Source organism: Oncorhynchus mykiss, chromosome 5 (assembly GCF_057628025.1).
Source record: "Oncorhynchus mykiss isolate SJ-2025 chromosome 5, ASM5762802v1, whole genome shotgun sequence".
Taxonomy (NCBI): Eukaryota; Metazoa; Chordata; class Actinopteri; order Salmoniformes; family Salmonidae; genus Oncorhynchus; species Oncorhynchus mykiss.
In genome coordinates this window covers 30,030,880-30,052,616 of record NC_143026.1, presented here as the reverse complement: position 1 = coordinate 30,052,616, position 21,737 = coordinate 30,030,880, and positions in this window count along the sequence as shown.

Below are 21,737 nucleotides of genomic sequence, written 5' to 3'. Positions count from 1 at the left end.
AGGGCTCTGGCCTGGCCTGGCCTGGCTGGGTTTAGCTTTCCATGTGTCAGGCGATGGTAGCACTAGCAGGCCTTGTCAATAGAAGCCTACGGGCAATGACAGATCACTTTTCCTCATCTGAGATTTAATTAGAAATCACAACGCACGCGACCCTTGACCCTGGAACTTGTACCGCCCTTGTCGCACGGAGGAATTTCAAGTGTATTAATTGGTGAACTGGGCCCTGTGTAAATTTATAATGCCGGAGGACATTTGTTATTATAAAATCTATTGGGAGCAGAGGTGGGTGAAATCAATCAATCAATATTCTGTTCATCTTACGCAATTGAGTTAATGCAGAAGGATGTAGATGACTGTGGGAAAGTTATGAAAATGAACAAATATCAAAGAAGCTGTAAATCACAGATCTTCCACTGGAAATGTGAAAAATATGAGTGGGTGCAAAACAAATTATGTCTAGATAAAGTATTGTAGCTAATTAGCTAATAAAACAATGAGGGATTGGCTCTATGTCAGTTATATGTGCATAAGTATGCTCGCGCCCCCATTGATTGCATATGCACGTGTATTAGAAATGTGAGTGGAACAGAGAGGGGTAGCAGTCAATCATTGACTGGAGGATGCCTCTTCTTATCCTGTTGTACATCTCCTTCACCCCAACAGAAGCAGATCCAAGATTCATTTCCAGTCATCTGCCCAGCACAATTTACCTCATGACCATTGACCTCATGACCTTGGGATCCTGACCCCTGACCTCTGATGTTGACCTCTGGCCGGGGGCCTCTTATTTCCAGGGCCGGCGTCTCCATTGACTACCTGCCAGGCACCTGCTCAGAGAAATGAAACAGAGGGGAATGTCTCTCTGGGGAGCCCTTGGACCCTGCAGACAACGGCCCTGGCTCAACCCCTGCATGTGAATGGGCCTTGAGTGGGCCTGGTAAACCAATCTCCCTAATTATCTATTGAAAGAACATTCTTTTTCCTTTCAGAGTCATTACCCTGATTTCAATTGCTGAAAAGTAACATGGAGGGGTAAAGGAAGGGGAGGGAGAAAAACACTCAAAAGATAGTGTTCCCAATTTCATCAAGGTTAATTGCAGGGGGGAGCAGATGTCAAATATAAATCCTGGATAAAGGTGCAGGGGCCACGCATTGAAGAGGAATTAAAGATAAATATGAGCTTTTAGCTCCCCGTCAGTACAACACTGAGTGCTGTTAGGGCACATCATAGAACCATTTGACAAACTCCTCAGAGTATGAAGTCCTGTTTAGGATGCTGGCACAAAAGCAGTGAACATGCTTCCTTTATTGTATAAATGTATATATTATTTTTTGGAGTGGATTTTAATTTGAATTCAAGCATTCTTGTGTGTTGAAGTTTTATAGCCACTTAAAAGAGTGGCATTTAGGCAGCTAAAGCACTGCTTGTTACAGAAAAAACTGAAAAGGTATTTCTTTGAATAATTGCATTGCACTAACAGAGCCTCACCCTCTTTTTGTTGCCCCTGGTTACCTGTAGCCTCCCAGAATCATCAACAACATGTTTTCAGTTGTGCTAGTGCCAGGATGGAAAGCTGTAATAGGTTGATGATGGTGAGCCCACGGAGCAGTGAGTATCCATTTGAGCCCACTACGGCTGCTGTTGCCGCTGCTTGTGGGTCAAGAGCACAGAGATAGGAGCTGAAGAGCAGGCTCTTGGGCGGTTCTCAGAAAGCACTTTAGACCCGTGCATGCCGCGAGGAGAGCAGCACTGTCAGGTGGAGAGATAAGAGGGGACAGAGGACTCTTTGAAACCAAAATAGACCCAGATAAACGATGACCAGGCCCTATCTTACACCTGCAGAGTATCCATTTTATCCAATCCACTCTTTAGGTCTTAAGCAGGTGTTGCACAGAGTGCGTGCATGTGTGTGTCTTGCCTGTGTGTATTTGTGGATATGTGTGGGCGGGTGATGGAGTGACTAAGTCTATGTTTCTCTCCATCAGAAATGCTTTCAAGGTGTAGCATAAGCCATGGATACACTCTGATATGATTCCCAACATGCTTCGCTGAAGATGGTAAGTAAAACCAGTAACTAAACATTGTGTGGGCTAGTTGTTTTTGTTCCTTGCTGCAGTCAGTGTGTTAAACAAGAGGGTTCATTCATTTTTACATTTGACATTTTAGTCATTTAGCAGAAGCTCTTATCCAATGCGACAGATTCAAACACCTAGTCAGCTTGGGGATTCTTTCGAACCAGCGACGTTTCGGTTACTGGCCCAACGCTCTTAACTGCTAGGCTACCTGCCGTCCCATTCTGCAGTTCATTCTCATACCAAGAGACATACTTCCTACAGAGAATGTCCACATATCTCCCATCTCTCAGTGCGGGCCCGAGCTTTTCAACTCCTCTGTGTTCTCCACTTACATCTTTGTGAGTGTGTTTTCCAACTAAGCTTGACCTCTAAATCTCGCAGGCAGGCAGGTAGGTAGCACTGGGAGCCGGAGCCCTGACTGGTGCCCTGATAACACCTGTTCTCTGATGCTGCTGCCCCGGTAAAACCACCAGGGGTGGAAAAGTACCCAATTGTCATACTTGAGTAAAAGTTTAGATACCTTAATAGAAGTTGACTCATGTAAAAGTGAAAGTCACTCAGTAAACTACTACTTGAGTAAAAGTCTTAAAAGTATTTTGTTTTAAATATACACTACCGGTCAAAAGTTTTAGGACACCTACTCATTCAAGGGGTTTTCTTTATTTTTACTATTTTCTACATTGTAGAATTATAGTGAAGGCATCAAACTATGAAATAACCCATATGGAATCATGTAGTAACCAAAAAAGTGTTAAACAAATCAAAATATATTTTATATTTGACATTTGACATCAAATAGCCACCCTTTGCTTTGATGACAGCTTTGCACACTCTTGGAATTCTCTCAACCAGCTTCATGAGGTAGTCACTCTTAAGTATCAAAAGTAAATGTTAAAGTATAAACAATTTCAAATTCCTTACGTTAAGCAAACCAGTCAGCACAAATGTTGTGTTTTTCTAAATGTATAGATAGCCAGGGATACACCCCAACACACCTAATTTACAAACAAAGCTTCTGTGTTTAGTGAGTCCACCATATCAGAGGCAGAAGGGATGACCAGGTAACACCAAGTGTGTGAATTGGATCATTTTCCTGTGGGTAACAGGAAATGTATGGAGTAAAAATTTTCTTTAGGAATGAAGTAAGAGTAAAAATTGTCAAAAGTATAAATAGTAAATAAAGTAAAGTACCCTCCAAAACTACTTAAATTAGGTGTTGGGGTGTATCCCTGGCTATCTGTACATAAAAAAAACCACAACATTTGTGCTGAATACTTTTTTTTACACATCCCTTTTGCAGTGACTGTATCACACTGGTGGTTTTCCTCTTAACTGGACACATTTTTTTGTTTGTTGAATTTTGCCCCCTTTTCTCCCCAATTTCATGGTATCCAATTGTTAGTAGTTACTATCTTGTCTCATTGCTACAACTCCCGTACGTACGGGCTCGGAAGAGACAAAGGTCATGCATCCTCCGAAACAGCCGCACCAATGTGTCGGAGGAAACACCGTGTGACCTGGTTAGCGTGCACTGTGCCCAGCCCACCACAGGAGTTGCTTGTGCGGAATGAGACAAGGAAATCCCTACCGGCCAAACCCTCCCTAAGCCGGACGACACTAGGCCAATTGTGCGTCTCCCCACAGACCTCCCTGGGCACGAACCCAGAGCCTTTGGTGGCACAGCTGCAATGCAGTGCCTTAGACCACTGCGCCACCCGGGAGGCTGCAAACACATTTCTGAGGTGATTCATTCATTCATTATTTAATCATCCAAATCAAATCACATGCGCCGAATACAACAGGTGTAGACTCATGAAATGCTTGATTACAATCCCTTCCAAATGGTGCAGAGTTAAAAAAAAAAGAATAATACAAATAAAAATAGTAACACAATAGGAATAAAATCTACAAGAATGGTGTTATATACAGGGAGTACCAGTACCAGATCAATGAGGTAATTGAGATAGATGTGTACAGGAAGACAGGGTAAAGTGAATAGGCATACGAATAGATAATAATAAGAGTAAAATGAAGAACAGAGTAGCCGCAGCATATGAGTGTAAAAGTGTGTATGTGTGTGTGCATGCGTGTGTATTTATTTTTTGTTTCGGTATCCGTGTGTGTGTGTGTGTGTGTGTGTGTGTGTGTGTGTGTTGTGTCGGTATGCGTGTCCTATGTGTGTGTGTGCATATGTAGTGTATATGAATGTGTGTGGATTTTGGGTGAGTGTCAGCAGTGTCAGTGTAGTGCGAGTGAGTGAGTGAGTGTGTACATAGCGTGCATATACAGTATAGTCTTGTGAGTGTGCTTAGAGTCAGTGCAAGATTGGGTCAGCTCAGATAGTCTGTGTAACCATTTAATGAACTATTATGGCTATTTAGCAGTCTGATGGCTTGGGGGTAGAAGCTGTCTCAGAGTCTGTTGGTCCGAGAGCTGAAGCTCTGGTACCGTTTGCCGGACGGTAGCAGAGTGAACAGTCTGTGGCTTGGGTGGCTGGAGTCTTTGGCAATTTTTCGTGCCTTTCTGTCATGGATCTCGTCCTCCTCTTCTGAGGAGGAGTAGTGAGAAGGATCGGATGACCAAAACGCGGCGTGGTAAGTGTCCATGATTTAATGAAGCAAAATGAACACTGAACAAAAACAATAAGCAACAAACTAACAGTCCCGTAAGGTGAATGACAAACACTAAACAGGAAATAAACACCCACGAAACCCAGGTGGAAAAAGGCTACCTAAGTATGATTCTCAATTAGGGACAACAATTGACAGCTGCCTCTGATTGAGAACCATACTAGGCCGAACTCAAAAACCAACATAGAAAAACCAACATAGACTTCCCACCCAACTCACGCCCTGACCATACTAAAACAAATAAAATAACAGAACTATGGTCAGAACGTGACACTTTCTCTGACTGATATAGAGGTCCTGGATGGCAGGGGGCTCGGCCCCAGTGATGTACTCGCGCTGCTACAACGCTCGACCACTGCTACTCCCCCTTCCAGGATGCCTACAAGGCCCTCCCCGGTCCCTCTCTTCAGCAAATTAGATCACAACTCCATATTTCTCCTTCCTTCCTATAGGCAGAAACTCAAACAGGAAGTACCCGTGCTAAGGTCTATTCAATGCTGGTCTGACCAATCTGAATTCATACTCCAAGATTGTTTTGATCATGAGAACTGGCATACAGAGGGTAGCCTCTGAGAATAACCTTAGAAAGGGAAAACCAGCCATGTTGCGGACACTGATGTCTTGCTCCCGGAGAAGCTAAACACTTTCTTCACCCGCTTTGAGGATAACACAGTGCCACCGACACGGGCCGGTAGCAAGGACTGTGGGCTCTCGTTCTCCGTGGCCGACGTTAGTAAGACATTTAAGCGTGTTAAACTTCACAAGGCTGCCGGCCCAGGCTCCTCAGAGCATGCGCATACCAGCTGGCTGGAGTGTTTAAATATTCAATCTCTCCCTATCCCAGTCTGCTGTCCCCACTTGCTTCTAGATGTCCACCATTGTTCCTGTACCAATCAGGCCCCACCAAGAATGCAAAGACTATCGCCCCGTAGCACTCCCATCTGTCATCATGAAGTGCTTTGAGAGTCTAGTTAAGGATCATATCACCTCTACCTTACCTGACACCCAAGACCAGGGGTGGGCAACTCCAGTCCTCGGTGGCCTGATTGGTGTCACAGTTTTTCTCTATCCCTAGCAAACAACTGATTAATAAAATTGCATTCTAAACTGAAGATCATGTTTATGTGATTATTGAATTCAGGTGTGTTAGCTGGGTCTGGGGCAAAACTGTGACACCAATCAGGCCCCTGAGGACTGGAAATGCCCACCCCTGGTCTAGACCCACTTCAATTTGCATAGCCCCCCAATATATCCACAGATGATGCAATCGCCATTCCACTGCTCACTGCCCTATCCCATCTGGACAAGAGGCATACCTATGTTAATTTACACTAGCTCAGCCTTAAATACCATAGTACCCTCCAAGCTCATCATTAAGCTTGGGGCCCTGCGTCTCTGAACCCCACCCTGTGCAACTGGTTCTGAACTTCCTGATGGGCCGCCCCCAAGTAGTGAAGGTAGGAAACAACACCTCCAATTCACTGATCCTCAACACAGGGGCCCCACAAGGGTGCATGCTCAGCCCCATCCTAAAATCCCTGTTCATCCATGACTGCGTGGCCATGCACGCCTCCAACTGAATCATCAAGTTTGTGTAACAGTATAATTTTAAACCGTTCCCTCGCCCGGGCGCGAACTAGGGACCTTCTGCACACATCAACAACTGACACCTACGAAGCATCGTTACCCATCGCTCCACAAAAGCCGCGGCCCTTGCAGAGCAAGGGGAACTACTACTTCAAGGTCTCAGAGCAAGTGACGTCACTGATTGAAACGCTATTTAGCGCCCACGCTAACTAAGCTAGCCGTTTCACATCTGTTACATTTGCAGAAGACACAACAGTAGTAGGACTGATTACCAACAATGACGAGACAGCCTACAGGGAGGAGGTGAGGGCCCTGGCGGTGTGGTGGCAGGAAAATAACCTCTCCCTCAACGTCAACGTCAACAAAACAAAGGAGCTGATCGTGGACTTCAGGAAGCAGCAGAGGGAGCACACCCCTATCCACATCGACGGGAGTGGAGAAAGTGAAAAGCTTCAAGTTCCTTGGCGTACACATCACCGACAATCTGAAATGGTCCACCCACCATTTCAGATTGTCAGTGATGTGGTGTCAGATTGTCAGACAATATGGTGAAAAAGGCACAACAGCAACTCAGGAGGCTGAAGAAATTCGGCTTGGCACCTAAGACCATCACAAACTTGTACAGATGCACAATTGAGAGCCTCCTGTCAGGCTGTATCACCACCTAATATGGCAACTGCACCGCCCTCAACCGCAGGACTCTCCAGAAGGCCATCAGACTGATAAATAGCCATCACTAGCCGACTACCACCCGGTTACTCAACCCTGCACCTTAGAGGCTGCTGCCTTTTATACATAGACATGGAATCACTGGTCACTTTATTAATGGAACACTAGTCACTTTAATAATGTTTACATATTGCTTTACTCATTTCATAGGTATATCGTGTATTTTATTCTACTGTATTTTTGTCAAAGCCTCTCCGACATTGCTCGTTCTAATATTTATTCCAACTTTATTCCATTATTTTACTTTTAGATTTGTGTATTGTTGTGAATTGTTAGATGCTACTGCACTGTTGGAGCTAGTAACTCAAGCATTTAGTTACAACCGCAATACCATCTGCTAAATATGTGTATGTTACCAATAAAATTTGATTTGATTTGATTGGACACTGCCATGTCCTTGACCACCTCCCTGTAGGCTGTCTCATCACCGTATGGGGAGAACAGAAGGGGACTAACCAAACACCCCTAAGGGGCCCCTGTGTTGAGGGTCAGCGTGGCAGAGGGATTGTTGCCTACCTTCACCACCTGGGGCTGGCCCATCAGGAAGTCCAGGATCCAGTTGCAGAGGAAGGTGTTCAGTCCCAGGGTCCCCGGCTTAGTGATGAGCTTGGAGGGAACTATGTTGTTAAACGCTGAACTGTAGTCAATGAATAACATTCTCACATAGTGAGAATCTAATGATTGATTGTATTAATTTCAGTGGATCAACAGCTTATCAATAAAACCAAACAAATCTCCAACAGACTTGATATGCTGGTAATGCCACCGCAGACTGCTTTCTACTCTTTGACTGAAGAAGACAAGAAAAGCCCTGACAACAGTCCAGACACAGTGGTGGCTGTCCACTACACTAAATGTGTGTCGAACTATGAATCCCACAGCTAGTATAACAGCCCCAGTGTGAAGGCTGTCAGGACCAATAAACTGTGGACGTACGGTCCTCTCGCCACTGGCTGGACAGCTGCCCTGCTTGTCCCCGCAAAGTCACGACGAGACCCCCAGCCTGGCACTGAGTCTTTCTACCCCCATCCTCCCCCCTCTCCCCCTGCTCCCAACCCAAGTCCCCTCCATCCCTCTGAGAATGTTCTGGGGTGGTGGAATGATTTGTGTGGGAGTGAAGGAGGAGGCCTGTATGGGCAGCAGCAATCTAAGGCAGGTTAACTAACATGCTGCATGGCTGCTCCCCCCTGAACCCTCCCTCCAGGTAGTAGGCCTGTCTTCCAATAAGCCCCCTGTAGACAGAGGCTCAGCAGCCACCTCATTTGTCAGAGTGTGGTGCAGACCGGGCTTGCTCGCTCACAGGCCCAGGGAGGTGCATCGGTCTGGGGTCAGAGTGGAGCAGATTGGGCTGGGAAATGGAGAAAAATGGGTGGAGAAAGGTATGAGTGACAGTTCCTTTTTCCTCTCCTTTACTGTATATCTATAACAATGGCAGTTCAGTACTAACAACAGCTTAAGATGCACACGATGTTTGGTCTAGTCTTCTGCCATCGCTGCTACTAGTACCACTGTTACTGTTCCTAGATTGAACAGAAGAAGATATGTTGTGAATGTATGGTGAACTAAGCTGTAATCCCCAGTTGTGTAGCACTGAACCGTTCTACTATGGAGGTTGTTGGGGATGGGTTGAGTGGGTAGCAGACAAGGTCTGGTGATATACTGATTTGTCCCAATTGACGTTCATCGTCTCCCCCTAAAGGGGTGACGGGTTGAGGAGGGGGAGGCAGGTAGTCTGAGGGCCTGGTGGGGATGGGGGACTGAGGGATGGAGGAGAGGTGGAGCTAAGGGGTGAGTGATGACACCGGGCTGTAAGCCATCCACATCTGTTTCCAATCATCGACATGAAAAAGCCAGTGGGCTAGACAGTCATTCCCGGCCGCGCAGGGAGGAATCTCGAGGAGACAAACTCAAAGAGCCTCTCTGGTAACAAAGGTTCCAGCATCGCAATCAGCAGCACAACATGGGATGGAGACGGCAGAGATACAAAAGGGAAAGGTTCCAGCGAGAAAAGGGGTCTCCTTGGCTTCAACGCTTTCTGTGACAGGTTGTATTTTTCAGTTTAACCCGGCGATTATGGAGAAGCAAGGTTTTAGGGTGGGTCTGCCAAGTTCTACGTCAATTCAAGACAAAAGAGCATTCTTATATTTACAGTTGATGTCAGAAGTTTACATACCTTAGCCAAATACATTTAAACTCAGTTATTCACAATTTCTGAAATTTAATCCTAGTAAAAATTGCCTGTCTTAAGTCAGTTAGGATCACCACTTTATTTTAAGACTATATGAAATGTCAGAATATTTATTTCATCACATTCCCAGTGGGTCAGAAGTTTACATACACTCAATTAGTATTTGGTAGCACTGACTTTAAATAGTTTAACTTGGATCAAACGTTTCGGGCAGCCTTTCACAAGCGTCCCACAATAAGTTGGGTGGATTTTGGCCCATTCCTCCTGACAGAGCTGGTGTAACTGAGTCAGGTTTGTAGGCCTCCTTGCACGCACACGCTTTTTCAGTTCTGCCCACAAATTGTCTATGGGATTTAGGTTTAGCTGGAGCCGTGCGTCCGGGGGGGGGGGGGGGGTACTGTCACGACTTCCACCGAAGTCGGTCCCTCTCCTTGTTCGGGTGGTGTTCGGCAGTCGACGTCACCGACCTTCTAGCCATCACTGATCCATTTTTCATTTTCCATTAGCTTTGTCTTGTCTTCCATCACACCTGGTCCAATCCCATCAATTACATGTTGTGTATTTAACCCTCTGTTTCCCCTCACGTCCTTTTCAGTGATTGTTTGTTGTATGTATTGGTGAAGTTATGTTCTTGTGTGCGACGGGTTTTGCACCCTCTTATTTTATTTTGTATATGTTGGTTTCTGGAGTTTTTGAATCTTTATTAAACTGCTCCGTTTATACCAAGTTCACTCTCCTGCTCCTGACTTCCTTGCCACCAGCAGGCACCTATTACACAGAGCTGGTGTAACTGAGTCAGGTTTGTAGGCCTCCTTGCTCGCACACGCTTTTTCAGTTCTGCCCACAGATTTTCTATAGGATTGAGGTCAGGGCTTTGTGATGGCCACTCCAATACCTTGACTTTGTTGTCCTTAAGCCATTTTGCCACAACTTTGGAAGTATGCTTGGGGTTATTGTCCATTTGGAAGACAGATTTGCGACCAAGCTTGAACTTCCTGACTGATGTCTTGAGATGTTGCTTCAATATATCCACATAATTTTCCTACCTCATGATGCCATCTATTTTGTGAAGTGCACCAGTCCCTCCTGCAGCAAAGCACCCCCACAACATGATGCTGCCCCCCCCGTGCTTCATGGTTGGGATGGTGTTCTTCGGCTTGCAAGCATTTCTCCTCCAAACATAACGATGGTCATTATGGCCAAACAGTTCTATTTTTGTTTCATCAGACCAGAGGACATTTCTCCAAAAAGTATGATCTTTGTCCCCATGTGCAGTTGCACATGTCTGGCTTTTAATGGTGGTTTTAGAACAGTGGCTTCTTCCTTGCTGAGCAGCCTTTCAGGTTATGTCGATATAGGACTCGTTTTACTGTGGATATAGATTCTTTAGTAACTGTTTCCTCCAGCATCTTCACAAGGTCCTTTGCTGTTGTTCTGAGATTGATTTGCACTCTTCGCACCAAAGTACGTTCATCACTAGGAGACAGAACGCGTCTCCTTCCTGAGCGGTATGATGGCTGCGTGGTCCCATGGTGTTTGTAATTGCTTACTATTGTTTGTACAGATGAACGAGGTACCTTCAGGCATTTGGAAATTGCTCCCAAGGATGAACCAGACTTGTGAACCAGACTTGTGGAGGTCTACAATCTTGGCTGATTTCTTTTGATTTTCCCATGATGTCAAGCAAAGAGGCTCTGAGTTTGAAGGTAGGCCTTGTCAATTAGCTTATCAGAAGCATCATGTATGTGAACTTCTGACCCACTGGAATTGTGATACAGTGAATTTTAAGTGAAATTATCTGTCTATAAACAATTGTTGGAAAAATGACATGTGTCATGCACAAAGTAGATGTCCTAACCAACTTGCCAAAACGTTGGTTTGTTTACTAGAAATGTGTGGAGTGGTTCAAAAACGAGTTTTAATGACTCCAACCTAAGTGTTTGTAAACTTCCGACTTCAACCGTATGTATAGGAATCTTCATTGTGTGTAAACTGTATATCTTAGGACTACATAGTACCAAGAATAATGTGTGACAGCATGGCAAAAGGTTATCAAAATTAGTTTAACTTGATAATTACAAGTGGGGAAAAAACCTGAGGTCTGGTTTATAATAACATCGTCAAACGCGAGAGGCGGAGGAAGGTGAACAAGCACGAGACTGGATGATTGTCCTCCAACAGGAGAGCAGATTACATACCAAGTGTGAAGGTATTTATTTAGCAATAATTTAGATAATTTGGAGCAGGAATAACATTGTAGTGAGAAAGAAAGCTAAGAAGGTCAGAGGAATCTGGGCCCTGGGGTTGAAACATGACTGCAAGTTGTTTTAACTTGCTGTAGAAATAAGCATGGCCGGGCTGTTACTCTGGGCAGCTGTTAATCTGGTACCGGTGGTAACCTACTCTCTCCCCTTCCTTCTAAGATTTCCTCCTGCTTTCACATCCCAGGGTGCCTTCAGCCGGGAAAATGGAGCTTCTCTTCCCTTTATTTGACATCCTCGTTATGAGTATCACACACACACATACACACACACACACACACACACACACACACACACACACACACACACACACACACACACACACACACACACACACACACACACACACACACACACACACACACACACACACACACACACACACACACATAGACACAGACACACCTCCTTTTCTTCCCTCTGACCCATCTTCCAGGACCCCTCTCTCTAGGCATACGTGCAAACTGGGGGAGGACAAGGACACAACACAGAAACACATTAGAGAAAATCGGTTCCTCTCCTCGGCAAACAATGGTTCTGGGAAGTAATGTAATTCTACCCTGCTCCATGCTCTCTCTCGCTCTCTCTCTTCTTTCTCTCTCTGCTCTCTCTCTGCTCTCTCTTTTTTTCTCTCTGCCTCTATCGCTCTCTCTCTTCATGGTTTGTTGTCACTATCTGAGGATGGAAGTGTTAATACAGAACTGACATCCATTGTAGTGATCTCATCATAACAAAATGAATTGTTTACATAATATAATTAAAATGAAGGAGAGAGAGAACCAGAAAGAGAGAGGGAGCTGGACAAGGCAAAAAAAATTGTGGAAAAAAAAATGGTGAGGTTAAAGTGCCAAGTCTGGGAATGGATCTTTCTTCTCACAGCTCCAGTTTAAGGTCATTGTGTTGTACACCTCCTGTCCTGTCCTGTCCTGTCCTGTCCTGTCCTGTCCCTCTGCTCTATCCCTGTCCCCTACTCTCCTCTGCTCTATCCCTGGCCCCCTACTCTCCTCTGCTCTATCCCTGCCCCCCTACTCTCCTCTGCTCTATCCCTGCCCCCTACTCTTCTCTGCTCTATCCCTGGCCCCCTACTCTCCTCTGCTCTATCCCTGCCCCCCTACTCTCCTCTGCTCTATCCCTGCCCCCCTACTCTCCCCTGCTCTATCCCTGACCCCCTACTCTCCTCTGCTCTATCCCTGGCCCCCTACTCTCCTCTGCTCTGCTCTCCTCTCCCAGTTGAGGGGAGGCTGGACTTAAAAGCCCTGAGCTCTCGTGTAGTACATTTTCCAAAAGCTCTGGGATAGCGCTACATTACAAAGAGCTACAGCGCTCTCTTCACTGTGGCTCAGCACACAGGTTTACACTGGGGGCAAGGGTGTTAAGGCTACAGGCTTTAAAGAAGTACAAGATGTCTTCACTTCCCTCTAACAGGCACCCAGGGTAAAAGTTGTAACAAATCTCTGAGAGTGGGTGAGAGTGTGTGTGTGTGTGTGTGTGCAGGAAATGAAGAGGGGCTATCTCTCTCATTGTGTATGCATCTGTGCATGCGAAACTTGCATGTACAGTATGTGTTAAAGACAAAGATTGGCTATGGCTTCCATTCTATTCCACCATGAAGTCCTTCTACACTCCTGAGGCCCAGCCCAGCCATGCTGTATAAGTGGTCAACACAGTCACTTTGGCTGGCATGATTACAGCACATGATGCACAGACACTCTTTCAATTGCATGAATATCGCAAGGTCATGATCAAGTCCCCTTATTCAGTACCGAGAGAGATAATATTTACTGATGACAGTAGAACTAATTAGCTGAATAGGATATAGTTGTCAATGGTGAATTGGTGGTGTTTCTGTGACCTTGATCAGACTTCTTGATTGATTCTGTGCACCTGTTGCTAACTACTTGGAAAACAGTGGGTGGATTTGGCTAGGGGAGCCTTTGTCTAGTTTGTTGGTATCACTGTTGATAACTTAATCTCAGTTGTAAATTGAGGTACTGTAGCATGGGTCTACTCTCTAATGACACGTTAGGTTAGTACTTTTGCTTCTGTTACTCAAATATCAAGTCCTGCATGTGGCAACGCATTTGTTACAGAGAACCAGGTTTAGGTCATACTAATGATACAAATAAAATCTCATGTACTGACAGAATCCATCTTTATAACCTTTGCCCATTTGCAAGGTATTCTGAGGAGTAGCTATAAAAAGCCAAGCCAATATTGAATGTCATAAGGTTATGTGGAATGATTCTTAACAATTAAGTCACCTTATATACAGAGTGCAATTATGTATGCAAAGAGCCCAGAAATCAAAGTCGTGTGTTTACGAGGGAATATCTTTGATTAAACGTGCACAGTACTGGAAATGACAACACATCACAACCCCTATGCAACAACCCATCCATGCTCAGGAGATGGATACAGGTTTCGCAGGCAGGCATCCGGACGGTTCAGGGAAATTAATGGAGAGACTCCATACAACTAGCGGAAGTAATGAAAATAAATGGTGGGTCTTATTCCCGCCGGAGCTGAGGAGGAACTTAATCATCAAGCTAATTTTATTCCTGTCTGGCCCAGAGACTCCAAACAAACGCTTGTCGTGGAGCTGGCCAATGATGGATAAGACTGCCTGATGGCCAGATGGCAGATGCTAGCCCTGTAACTCAAGCCCAAATACTCTATGACCCCCTCACGCCCCATGTGCTCACGACCAGACCAAATATTTCTGCCCCGCGCACACCCACCACTGTCCTGTCCTGTCCAGTGTGTGTGATAGGAATAGATGATGAACATAGGCCTGCAGAACATGGATTACACAATCAGAGCCTAAGTTGAATCAACCACCACCAGTTCTGATAAGAGATGTCTTGGAGGTTGTGGTGTAATTATGTGACGTTTGTATGTATGGACTATGATTAAATTAGCCAATGTTCTGGCCATAGTGACTAATTGTGGATGGTTGAGTCATATGATGTTTATGATTATACTTCTGGTTTATAAAGAAGGTACTATTGCACTCAGTTGCAGTCATACAGTTGGTACTACCAATGTGCAATTAACTCAGTACACAAGGTTTCTCTGCATGTTCATATATTAAAAATGAATGTTGAAAAGTAGGATTTTGCCCAAAGTTGGTGCATATGGGGGGAAATATTGTGGCCCAAGGGGGAAATGACATGTCACAAATGTCACATTTGTTCATAGTATCCTCCATCCTCATCACACCAGATTCCCTTCATGTGGCACGTACACAGATGGGACTGTTACACTTGGGACGCTGCATACGGCAGGCCAAATGGCTCCAGTTTTTACTTTGTATTTTACCATCCTGATTCCCTCATTCACCAGCTTACATTTATGGTTTATTCAGTGGCTACCCTTTTAGTCAGGGCCGTGGCCCAAACAGAGAAAAGCTTAAACCCTATTCTTGTTGATTTGTTTTTACTCAACAGCATCCAGGAGAGAAGGAAACATTAAAAAGCAATTAATACATGAGAATGCAGAGGGAAATGTGAGTGGGAGACCTCCGATGGGAATGCCCTTCTCCTCCCCAGCAACTTAGAATTGCGGCAAACACGGAAAAGACGGCTGTTAGTGTGACTGTGGCTCATCCCAGCAGACGGGTGACGGACAGGGGAACGGAGGAACAAACAAAGGCAGTTTACAACCAGCATAATCAATGTGACATTAGCACACACACATGATGCGCAGGGGGCCAGGCTCCTCTAGGCTCTTCTTAATACTATTCCAACTGGCAACTTGTTCCTCAGCGATTAACATTTCCGGCCCCTTTTAGAGAGCTTTTCTTTGGCTCTTTTCGCCCTTCAAGAGAGACTTAACATGATCACAAGATATCCGTGGCACTCACTTTAAAAGCAATCAAGTACACATCTAAATTCTCCTGTGACAGTTCTGGTTCACCTCCTTAGTGCTTTATTGTCGGGAGAGCCTCCCTGATTCGCTTGGTGTTATCCACAATGAATCAGAAAGCAGGACAAGCTTGGACCAAGATTAAAGCTATCAGACGCCTTGAGTGGGACCAACATGAAACGGCAGATGAACTAGAATTATGTAGCCATACATATATTGGTCTGATTTTTTTTGTAGGCTTTTACTTTTTGCAAGCGCAACCTTTCACCAAATGCTCAATAGGCTCAGAACAAGAAAAAAAAGCTACACCGTGTCACTACTTCGTACTACATTTGAATATGGATTCATCCAGATATAGACGTAAAGTACATTTACACTGAGTATACAAAACATTAGGAACACCTGCTCTTGCCAACAAGTACCCAGTGTAGGGTGGTGTCTTTTGGACGGGACGTTAAACAGGTGTCCTGACTCTCTGTGGTCACTAAAGATCCAATGGCACTTATCATAAGAGTAGGGGTGTTAACCCGGTGTCCTGGCTAAATTCCCAATCTGGCCTTCATGCCACCTAATCATTTGGGGCGGCAGGGTAGCCTAGTGTTTAGAGCGTTGGACTAGTAAGTTCATATCCTCGAGCTGACAAGGTACAAATCTGTCATTCTGATAAGAATTTGTTCTTAACTAACTTGCCGAGGTTAAATAAAGGTAAAAAAAAAGTTTACAATTGGCTCATTCATCCCCCTCCTCTCCCCTGTAACTATTCCCCAGGTCATTGCAGTAAATGAGGATGTGTTCTCAGTCAACTTACCTGGTAAAATAAGGGTAAAAAAAAAAAAAAGCATATGCATATGTGGGAACTCCTTTAAGACTGTTGGAAAAGCATTTCTCATGAAGCTGGTTGAGAGAAAGCCAAGATTGTGCAAAGCTGTCATCAAGGCAAAGCGTGGCTACTTTGAAGAATCTAAAATATATTTTGATTAGATTATCACTTTTTTGATTACGACATGATTCCATATGTGTTATTTCATAGTTTTGATGTCTTCACTATTATTTTTAAAGTAGAAAATAGTACAAATAAAGAATGTGATAGTGTGTACAAACTTTTGACTGGTACTGTACAGTGGGGAGTACAAGTATTTGATACACTGCCAGTTTTGCAGGTTTTCCTGTCTGTCATTTATATCATGGGTACACTTCAACCGTGAGAGACTAAAACAAAAATCTAAAACAAAAATCCAGAAAACCACATTGTATGAATTTTAAGTAATTAATTTGCACTTTATTGCATGACATAATTATTTGATCACCTACCAACCAGTAAGAATTCCGTCTCTCACAGACCTGTTAGTTTTTCTTTAAGAAGCTCTCCTGTTCTCCACTCATTACCTGTATTAACTGCACCTGTTTGAACTCGTTACCTGTATAAAAGACACCTGTCCACACACTCAATCAAACAGACTCCAACCTCTCCACAATGGCCAAGACCAGAGAGCTGTGTAAGGACATCAGGAATAAAATTGTGGACCTGCACAGAGCTGGGATGGGCTACAGGACAATAGGCAAGCAGTTTGGTGAGAAGGCAACAACTGTTGGCGAAATTATTAGAAAATGGAAGAAGTTCAAGATGACGGTCAATCCCCCTCGGTCTGGGGCTCCATGCAAGATCTCACCTCGTGGGGCATCAATGATCATGAGGAAGGTGAGGGATCAGCCCAGAGCTACACGGCAGGACCTGGTCAATGACCTGAAGAGAGCTGGGACCACAGTCTCAAAGAAAACCATTAGTAACACACTACGCTGTCATGGATTAAAATCCTGCAGCGCACGCAAGGTGCCCCTGCTCAAGCCAGTGCATGTCCAGCCCCGTCTGAAGTTTGCCAATGACCATCTGGATGATCCAGAGGAGGAATGGGAGAAGGTCATGTGGTCTGATGAGACAAAAATAGAGCTTTTTGGTCTAAACTCCACTCGCCGTGTTTGGAGGAAGAAGAAGGATGAGTACAACCCCAAGAACACCATCCCAACCGTGAAGCATGGAGGTGGAAACATCATTCTTTGGGGATGCTTTTCTGCAAAGGGGACAGGACGACTGCACCGTATTGAGGGGAGGATGGATGGGGCCATGTATCACAAGATCTTGGCCAACAACCTCCTTCCCTCAGTAAGAGCATTGAAGATGGGTCGTGGCTGGGTCTTCCAGCATGACAATGACCTGAAACACACAGCCAGGGCAACTAAGGAGTGGCTCCGTAAGAAGCATCTCAAGGTCCTGGAGTGGCCTAGCCAGTCTCCAGACCTGAGCCCAATAGAAAATCTTTGGAGGGAGCTGAAACTCCATATTGCCCAGCGACAGCCCCGACACCTGAAGGATCTGGAGAAGGTCTGTATGGAAGAGTGGGCCAAAATCCCTGCTGCAGTGTGTGCAAACCTGGTAAAGAACTACAGGAAATGTATGATATCTGTAATTGCAAACAAAGGTTTCTGTACCAAATATTAAGTTCTGCTTTTCTTATGTATCAAATACTTATGTCATGCAATAAAATGCAAATTAATTACTTAAAAATCATACAATGTGATTTTCTGAATTTTTGTTTTAGATTCCGTCTCTCACAGTTGAAGTGTACCTATGATAAAAATGACAGACCTCTACATGCTTTGTGAGTAGGAAAACCTGCAAAATCGGCAGTGTATCAAATACTTGTACTCCCCACTGGATATGCATAACTACCATTTATTTATATATAACTATCATAGAAATTCATAACTATCGTTGATGCACAACAGCCACACACACACACACACACACACACACACACACACACACACACACATTAAATTCATGAACATATTCTGTCTGTATGCTCCCCCTCCCCCCCAGCTTGTCATTGAACTGTTCTCTCCTCTCCACACATTGTTTTTTTTATTCCATACAGGCTCTTATGAAACAAATTCTTTGTCCTTCAGTCCTTTACCATTAATTTACCTCAAGGCTATTAGGAAAAGGCAGCACTCTCAAGATAAACCACTCAGCTATATTTTATATTTCTGACACAACAATTTAAAGGGAGAAAATAAATATATTTTGATCGAGACTCTTGAGAGGGCCAAGGCTTGGGAGGACAACCAAGGTAAATGCAAGCACTTTACCTTGGTAAGACACGCACAATTGAACCGCACACCCTTAGAGACATAGTTGCTAACCTTTGTGGAAAACCATAGTAACAAGGCAGAGAAATTATAGTGACACAATGACAGAAAAAAAATGATTCAAGATGAAGTCATCATAGAAGACAGAGGCATCATCAATCTTTAAGACTTGCTGACAATACTAGCCACATTCTTTGGCTGTTTTCCTGTATTTCCCACTCCATGTGACACCCTAACGACAGGGCAACTTGACACCTGGGCTCCAGACACATGAGGACTCCTTCCTACAACGAAAACGCTCCTTGGCCTCATCCATCCAAGTAAGGCCTTAGCCATGCAGTCATATTTGTATCTCTCTGTCTGTTTCACTTTGAAACACTTGATCCTCCAACATGTCTGCTGTGTGGGGCTCATGGTGTCATGGAAGGGGTCACCGCGAGGGCACCGGCTGCACTCTCCCTTCCTCTCCCATCCCTCCCTTCCTCCCTCATCCCTCCCATGTCCCAGGGATATGAGTCTCTCAGCAGCCTGGCTGGTGTGGGGTGAGAGAGAGAGAGAAGCCCCACTCTGACAGACAGCCAGCACCGAGCAGAGCTGAATCAATTAAGGCACATCAAATCAAGAATTCATGCACTCTGAAAGTGACAAATATTGGCTGGGACTGTCGAAGCCGTCAGGCCCCTTGACATCGCTCGGTCTCCCTGTCTCCTTCTCTCTCTCTCTCGCTGTACTCCCTCTCTCCCCGGTGAGCTGTATGTGTGTCTTGCAGCCATTACCCAGCCAAGTAGAACTGAGGTGTAGTGGTGTCAGAGAGAGACCAAGCTGTCTGTAACCCTGGTGATTGTCTCTGGCCTATCTTTGATATAGGTTACACTCTCACTGGATAACCACGCTGGAGATCACCTTACTCAACGGTTTGTTGTTGTTAAGGCTGCCTTGCCTTTTACGGCTTGTCTTTCAGCCTGCTGACAGTTTTCATGTGTTTTCTTCAAATTCAGGACATTAAATGTGTAAATGTAATGTGGATGATGGAATAACACGAATGGCGACACATGATAGGAGATACTTCGAACTCTTAAACACACAGTATGTTTGATAACCACTCTACATGACCTACATTACAAAGGCCATGTTGATGATAGGGAGTGGAAGGTTTCCATGACGTCTTTTCCGTCTCCCCAGCCTGAGTGTTCATCAGTCTAACTAAGAACATATTATCTATCATCTATCATATTAACGGTGCAGTTTGGGTTTGACAGGTGCGTCAGGTGAGAATTTTGTATGATCTCCTAATACACCACTTAGCCTAAGAATCGATTAAGGGATCCCCCCCCCCCTCCTCCTTAGGTCATCCCCCTGTTGTCAGTGAGCCGCCTGCTCACTGCACCACACTGGCTCTGTTTAAAATCCATTCTCACTCCCATCTCTGTCATTTCTCCCGGCCTTGCCACAAACACATAGCAGCCACTTGATATGTTTGCATGGGGATTTGGGGATGAACATTATTGTGTTGTCAGACGGAACATCTGGTGAGGGGAAAAGGTTACAGTAGGGATCCTTCACAGAATTCCTACCATCAGATAAATCAGCAACAAGTCACTGTGAAATGGGTGGTGGTGAAGAGGGGGGGAGGGGGGGGGGGGGGGGGTTAAAGGGGGTAGGGTGTGTGTGTAGGGAAGCCTAGTGTGTGCGTGTGTGTTTGTGCGTGTGTGTGAGACGTTAATTCAATCCTGGCTGAGCAGTCGTATGAGAACGGATGGCCCTCCTTCAAACGGCCTGCCAGGCCACTTAAAACCACACAGAGGACAGTGCATTAAGGAGGGCGGAGCCCAGCCCAGCCCAGTACCACCTTCTCTGCATTTCAAATGGATACACGTCTTTATCCTACTTGTCTTTGTGGATGAGTCTACAGCTCTCTCTCTTACACTCTTTCTCTATTTCCAGCCCATCTCACTTTCAACTGTATCGTTATTCCAGACACAGCAGTATGTTAGCATAACGTTCACAGTTGGAAAATATGTTTCCTGTTCATCTTAAATTATCCTTGCCAGTCTGAACATCTCTGGAAATGATTCTGTACATCTCAGTTTCCTCTCCATCTCTCTCAATAGTCTCTGTGAGGTGCTGAGCTCTTTCTATACAGTATATTAGTCTATAACACTCTATCTCATGACCATCTCTCCAGCAGTGTATAGGTGTTTTAGAAGCACATTAGTTTATATGGGATCATATTGCAAAACAGTTGAATGCAGCATATTTCCGGTCTTGAACGACCAGTGCTCCAGAGAGCAATAGCGAATCCTTGCAGTGAAGCTGCTGGACAGGTCCTCCGAAACGCTAATGCAGATGAACACTGGCCATCAGCACAGAGTACAACACACATACACACACACACACACACACACACACACACACACACACGCGCGCGCGCGTCCACACACAAACACACAAGCACAAAGAGAAACAGACACACCTTATCCTGTCATAATGAAGGAGCAGAGACATGAGGCACAGATGACTCAGGCACGTCAGGAGATATAAACCTTCCACCTCACAGGCTGCTGTGCTGAACTGTCACACAATATACTGTCACTACACTGCTGCCACAATATCAAGGACATCTCACTGTCTTCATCTGCTCTGCTTGTCTTCTCTTGCCTCCTTAGTTACGCGTACACTATTGCTATTGTCAGGCTCTGACATAAGTACACAAATCATAGGCACGGGTATGGTAAAGAGCTGGAGGCCTTGATTGCTGTGTGGTGGTTGTTGTGTGACGTTCTTCGGAAGGTTAGTGCGTGGAGAGGACAGACTAGGAGAGAACACAGAAGGGAGGTCAGGAAGGGGAAGGGGTGTGAGTGGCATCTGAGATGGCCAGAGTGTGAGAGGATCCTGGCTTCACGCTGAGGCATGAAAAATTCCCAGCGTGCTTCTTCTCAGGCCTCAGATCCTTCATCAACACAAGGGGACTGGAGCTATTTCTCACGTCCCATGAATCTGCACACCCAGCCCTGCTCAACGGGGTCAGTGATGGTGTCTGTGGGTTTATGTGTGCCTGTGTGTCTACGTGTGTGTGCGTGTCTGTGTGTGTGTGTTTTCGTCTGCTCTGTGATTCAGAGCCACGGATGGTGATACCGCCAGACAGGGACAGACAGGATTCATTTCGGCATGGCGACCCAAGAGGTCAAAGAGCAAACTTTATCAGGAAGTAAACAACATATTAAAACGGTTCCTTTATTTGTTCCTGTAGTCCCA